We start from the raw sequence: 7241 nt of genomic DNA on the forward strand, positions 1-7241 counted from the left end.
TTACCTTTAGTGGCGGCGGACGACGAAGGGCGGCGATGGAGGACGGACGATGGTGGGGATGGGCGTCGGGCGAGGGATGGGCGTCGACGGGGGTAGGGGTGGGAGTGATGGGAATTTAGGTTTTGGTATAAAATATTTGGGAGGGGAATGAAGGACGATTGAAGGTTGGGGAGTATAATTAAATTTTCAACTTCATTATTTTGACCGCGTGCGGTCGAAATATGTTTTTTTTTTAATTAATTGTTTTATTTGTATAATTTAATTTTTTAGAAAATGTTTTTTTTTTCATTTGTTATTTGTACCAAAAAAAGTTTCGACCTCACATGGTCGAAATTTTATTTCATGTTTAAATAACGACCGCGTGTGGTCGAAATCCAAAAAAAATAATTAATTAAATTTTGAAAATTTCGACCTCGTGTGGTCGATTTTATTTCTACCAAAAAGTGTGGTCGAAAATTTTTGGTCGATTTTCCCTGTTTTTTAGTAGTGTGTCCTTTTAGAATACTTGAACCACAAAACATTAATGTTAAAGGGTAAAATATGAAAAAAATAAAAATTTATATGTTAAAGTGAACACTGTACAAATAAAAGTAAAAAACTTATTTTTAATATAATGGACACTCTCTGTTTTCCCACGGTGTCCAAAAAAGTCAAAAATATACCCTCAACCACTTGAGCTTTATGTTCACATTGTAAAATTAAATGAAATCTGGTGCGTGCTTTGAGATGGGTGAGCATGGCATGTCCATGGTAGCCTTCACAATTAATTTACTTATTTGATTTCGGTCGATCATTCAGATGGCAGTATATGTGTCCATCTCATATTGTCGTTTTACAGTACTACCTTGATAAGGAAACACCATCTTCCTAGCTAGATGAGACTGCATATCGGTCTCAATGTATTGAATCAAACAACCCTGTAATTAGCTCTATGTCCTAAAAATGTGCTTTCATATGACATGCCTCTCCTGAAATACCATTCTCGTAGCTAAATTACTCCGCCATTTTTAATTACTTGTCAACATGCATTCTCTTTAAGAAATAATAAATAAAATATATATTTTATCATAATATCCATATTAATTGGTTTATAGTCTTGAGTCTTGAAAAATGATTTGGGGAATAAGTAATTAATGTTAAGGGTAAAACATGAAAAAATAATATTTTTTTTAATATACTAAAGTGGACAAGTAAAATGAAAAATTTATTTTTAATATAGTGGACACTGGACAGGAATATATACTAAGGACTATCTTATAAATGGTTTAGGATTCAAATATCTTCTTCGCATGAATATTTTTGGGCTACTTAGAGGCATAGAGCTAGACAGCTAGTGTTCGGAAGGGCATAAATCCCTCTCTGACTCACAATCATAAGAATATTTGTCTAAATTTTTCTTTTGTTTCACTTTAAACGTCTCGGTTAGTGATACTCCACTAATTGAAATCAGGAGACAACAAATTTGAATTACTGTAACATAAAAGCAATTCTGCTCTTTGTTTGGTTGGAGAGAAAGGCAATGAGGGAAGGAAAAATTCTTTTGTTTTTCCTCTATCTAAGCAATAAAATTGATATGTACATTGAAAACAATTTTATGTGTAAAATTTTCCAGTGTGTCCAAATACGATGTAAGTGGATCAAATTCATAGAGTCTATAGGGTCAGTGGAATTAATGTCAAACGCACATCTCAAAAAGGTCTTTGGATATTTATTTGAGACTTATGTATTCGGTGCATACAAATAAAAGGGACAAGATCGATATGGGCAGTCAGTGCACCCTCACTGAACATCGCAGAAGAAATTGAAAATGGGGCTAATATCATTCAAATGGTCACTTTGTTTGGTAATGTTATTTCCACAAGATACCAAAACATTCCCGCAGGTACTATATATGCCCTAAAGACATTTCCTCTTGTTTAATTGCAAGTGGAAGTTAACACGTACCTAATGAAATAATTAAGGTGCGCTCAAACTAGTCTAGACATCGTCTTTATTGAAAGAAAAAAAAGATTCTATCTTATTTGGCCTAACTGATGTTTGGGACGGATTTGGATCAAATCTTATCATTTTATACCAAGTAAAGATAGACCAAGTGTTGGGGACCGACACAAATTGGAGTGTGCTTACACATCAAACAATGTTTTAGAAATATTTGTGTATAAGGTAAAATTCGTCGACATCAAGTGGACGTGTCAAAGGATGGCACGTGGCGATGGTGACATGTCAGATTTGAGTCAGCAAGCGAGGGGTTCCGGGAAAGCATAGCAACGCTTCGGAGGATAAACTTGACAGCCGCTACCGGAGACAGAAACTACAAAGGGTTCGGAGAAGCATGCCAACTCACCGGTCAAACGTCATTCAATGTGCAACCGTCACAAGAAACCCCAAGTCTTCCTCCGGTCTTAAATGTACATTATTGCCCTTCATTGTCATTAATTGTCATAGCATTAAATCCCTTTATTACCTTTGGCATTAATATTGGTAATGAAGAGGGCATGATTTGTGGATCATGCACCCCATAGCTCTAGCATAGATAGAGGTACTCATTCTATGTAAGGCATCTGAAATATAATACAACAATACAAAGTATTCATATTATTCTTAGCATTTGCTCTTTCTTGCTTAATTCATGGTGTTTATAGTGATTCACCGCCCGAAGATTCTAGCGCAAAGCTTCTCCAAGGCCCAGGCTACACAACTAGCTATGCTTTACTTTCATTTATCTTGTTAATTATTACTTAATTTTGATTACATTGATCCAGGTGTCCTTGACCACAAACACAAATTCAACTGTATCGACTTTTCATGTAAACAGTTTGCACATGAAGTGTTTTATTTAACCATAGTTAATAACATATAGTTTCACCTTAACTACTTAATCATCATAAGTTCAAGAACATGTAGTTTCACCTTAACTAGTTAATCATCATAAGTTTAATAACATATAGTTTCACCTTAACTACTTAATCATATGTTTTATTTAACCATAGTTAGTAACATATAGTTTCACCTTAACTAGTTAATCATCATAAGTTAAAATGATTTGAATTTTGATGTAAACTTCAAATACGGAAACCATTTTACGATTGATCGACGTTGTAATCGAGCTAAGGGCTGCAGAGGTAAAAGAAACTTTGTCACTCACCAAAAATATTACTATAACAAGTAGCAGGCCTTTAAATGTCTTGAATATTTGAAGATGTCTAGTTTAGTTGCTCGATATAATATAAACTAGTCAAGACGCCCGCGCTTCGCGCAGTCAACAAAAGATATAAGTGAGCTTGTTTAGGTGATCATGTTATATATTGTTTAAACTCTAAACTAATCAAATTTGTTATTAAGTAAAACCTGAAAGTATTATAAATTAATAACGTCTGAGTGAAAGAGCTTCCAAAATTATAGTAAATGACAACAAAATACATTATTTCTGTCGTTGCTTGTCTCCAAAATAACCTATCTAAATAAATAAAAAGGTGCAAGAATCCTGAATTGCAAATCTACCAGCATAAACATAATCTTCTTTCCTATCATGAGAGTGGAAAGTGTCTGCATTAACAAATGTCAATCTTCTTCATAATGTTTATAATGTCTTCTTTAACACCATTGTCTTTGCACTGGCATTGATGCATTATAAAGGCTCCATTCGTCGCAATTTATGTAGCGGTATATATATCTGATTGGGCATTGCGTTATTTTTAAAAATTATTGAAACTTTTGGTTTAAACAATTCATAGACATTTATTTGACTATAATCATCTCTCTAAAGTAAAATAAAAAAACTAAACTTAAATGATTTCTAATAAGAAGTATAATATTCTTTAATCTTGAGACATATTAAACAGGAAATATGTCGCCTATCTATAATGGGGACCATAAATTCTTTATACAAGACGGTGAGATCTAGTAAAAACAATTTTAGTAGTACTATTTATCAAGTCATACTCTACTACTTGGAAAGTATAGGTTACCAAAAATTTATTTGACCAGATTAATTAGAAGAAGCAAAAAGAAAAGGAATTCTGGGATAGGTCCGGCACCTCCCAAATTGTGTACCCTCCTTGGATTTAACTCAACTACCAACTAGTTATCTCATTCCTCCATTGGCCGACCATTATTTAGTTCCAATTTCCTTTCTATAAATAACCAGAGGTCTCACTAGCTTTAGTACCCAACACTCGAGCAAATACATTTCTAAGTATATCGTTCACGACAGCTTCCCCACACTACTCTTTAGTATTTATCTTTCTCAATTTTTGCAACAATGGAAATGGTTGGAAAGATTGCATGCTTCGTGTTTTTGTGCATGGTGGTGGTTGCACCCCATGCAGAGGCACTGACTTGTGGCCAGGTGCAGTCTGGCTTGGCTGGTTGCCTCCCTTATCTTCAGGGCCGCGGTCCCCTTGGAAGATGTTGTGGTGGCGTTAAGGGTTTGTTGGTGTCTTTGGGGACTCCACGGTGACCGAAAGACAGCATGCACTTGCTCGAAATCACCGCTAATGCTATTAAGGGCATTGATGCGGCAAAGCTGGGTGCACCCTCGTGCTTGTGGTGTTAACATCCCTTACAAGATCAGCCCCTCCACTGACTGCTCCAAGTATGTTCTCCTTCTTCCATTTCTTTCGTTAAAGCTTGTGTTGCACTTTGTTAGGGTAAAAGGTCTTGCGCTATCAAAATAAATTAAGTCAGAGTAAAATAGTGCAACTCATCTTATCAGACTTGATATTATAATCTAAAAAAATTGAGCAATAATATGTTACTATAACTGATCAAATCACATTAACATTCACATTAATAGAAGATTATTGTACATATTGGCTGGTTAGTTTATTGGTTAATGTTGGTTTTAATTTGGCGATGCAGGGTCCAGTAAGGCTGATGAAAGCTCAATTTTTCAACCGCATAATTTGGTAGTAGCACAATCTTGTGGAGAAGAATAAGATGGATATCGAGATTGATCTTGCTTACAGATCCATTACTATGTTGTATCTGTTGTCTCTTTCTTTTTTATTTGTGTCTTTTGGAGTCATAGTCGAGCCTTGTATTATTGAAACTTTCGGTTTGTTGACAAGCCAATTTTCATAATACATGTTCTATCTGGATAATGCTCTACCATTTCGGAACTTCGGATTTAGTTCTTTCACTCTCTTCTCTTTTCTATTTATTTTTTCTCTTACAACTACTTAAACTTTTATTCATCGATGGTCTAATTTTATTTACACTATCAGCCAGGTTGGTTAAGTGCTTACGCTAAGCTTCAGAGGCGTATCTAGCCTTGTAGGTAGGAGTTCAAACCCCTAACTTTTGACGCGAAATATAAATTTACATGTAAAAAATTACTAAAATTGTAATAAATAATATATATGAACCCATAACTTTAAAATATAATGGATTCAATGCTAGAAATCTTAAGATTAAACCCATAGAGTTTAAATTTTAGATTCGCCCCTACTAAACTTGAGTTGGTTATCGTAAAAAAGAGGATAATATATAACATAGGAATTTGAGAAACTACAATAAATTTCTAGTGGCGTTGATCAACAAAAGAATACGATGAACAAGAAGCATCGCTGATATAGTCGAATAGTGAGCGGTTCAACTTTATCAATTGCCACTTCAGATAGACATCAAAATTAGTTATGTTGATATGCAAAAAGATACTCCAATACATTACGACCAATTTTTTTCTTCTGGTGGATCCGGCTCCTCCTTATCTCATATTTTCTTAAATTCTTACTTCAATGGATGACAGATGTCCATTCATAGGTTGAGTCAGGATTTAAAGTTTATTGATTGAGATTATATTCTAGTCCTTTATAGTTACTAGATTTTTAAATTAATAATTTGTACATATTCAATGAACTTTTTAATAAAAATACAAAATTTGAAGGTTACTGGATTCGGTTAAACTCGTAATGAAAGAGCTAGCTCTGTCCTCATGCCCATTTTTAACATTAATAGTCTAGATTTAATTAATTAAAACAAGGTCTTAATCATATACTAAAGATAATAAGTATTTCCACATTTTTTCTAAACTTTGACATTCCCTTCCCACGACATTAATGGTCTAGCTCTAATTAATTTTACTTGTCATATTTATTTTTTGCCTGGCTTTGAAAAAAATACTCCCTCCTTTCAAAAATATCTGTTATGTTTCACTTCTCAATATTAAATTGTATGAACTTTGACCAATATTTTAATGTGTATTTTTTCACCATATTGATATGAGAAAAATAGCAATTTATAGTACTCTTTTAATGTGTATTTCACGGAGATTTTTTTTTTTTAAAATAAACAAGACCCGACCTACCAGAAAAAAAAATTACTATGTGGCTTTAGAAAAGTATATCTACTCAAAAAAATGGGTAGACATTTTTTTTTAAAATCACGTGGCATTTTTTTAATTAAAAAATAACCTAAATAATTTTTTTTTAAAATCCCGTTAGCGAAAAGGGTATATTTGCACCATTTTGTAACCGCAGGGGTATATTTGCACCATTTTGTAACCGCAGGGGTATATATGGACCACTTTTGTAACGAAAGGTATATCTTCTCTAAATCGCAAAGTTGAGGGGTATATTTGCACCTTTGCCCTTTCAAATATCCAAATTTGAATTTAAATTATTTAATCAATCGTCTAATCCGATTTAACTGTAAATATTTGTGAAATTGACTATGGAAAATTAAAATGTGACAAATATTAACGGTGGTAATATTAACTAAAAGGATAATTTGATTAGTTTACCCTTGTTTAGTTTTTTTTTCTCAATTTAATATTACAACTCTTCCTTTCACAACATATAAATTTCTTTCTCACATTTATTAGAGAAAGAGTAAGAGTAAACACGGGGAAAAAAATTAGTTCTATCTTGATTTTTTAAAATAAAATTTTTTTGAACCAATTAAATTTAGTAGTCACGATAAGTAAAATGGACTAGATGGATATCGGAACACGATTATAGCTCTACTCAGTAACCTCTGGAGACAAGAAAAACGATTGTATTTTGGACTTAATAATTTTTTTCCACTTTTTTTTTTTTTTTTAATAAAGTAGGCTTGTGCTAGGGCTAATTTTATAAATTTTCTCAAAGCAAACAAATTAAAGAGTCTTTACAAAGGTAGCCAAAATGGCTAATAAAAATGCAAGAATTAAACTAATGACCAACTTAAGTCTTATATGATGGCTTAAGTTGGCACTACAAATTGCTAAAATAAGAATGTGGTAAAAAACTAAAACTTGAAGA

General features: G+C 33.1%; 1 pseudogene; it reads left to right on the forward strand.

Annotated features, from left to right (window-relative positions):
• The first annotated feature begins 4020 nt into the window (after positions 1-4020).
• Positions 4021-5120, forward strand: LOC132049805 (non-specific lipid-transfer protein 2-like; annotated as a pseudogene).
• Positions 5121-7241: the final 2121 nt, after the last annotated feature.

Source organism: Lycium ferocissimum, chromosome 3 (genome assembly GCF_029784015.1).
Source record: "Lycium ferocissimum isolate CSIRO_LF1 chromosome 3, AGI_CSIRO_Lferr_CH_V1, whole genome shotgun sequence".
In the NCBI taxonomy this organism is placed as follows: Eukaryota; Viridiplantae; Streptophyta; class Magnoliopsida; order Solanales; family Solanaceae; genus Lycium; species Lycium ferocissimum.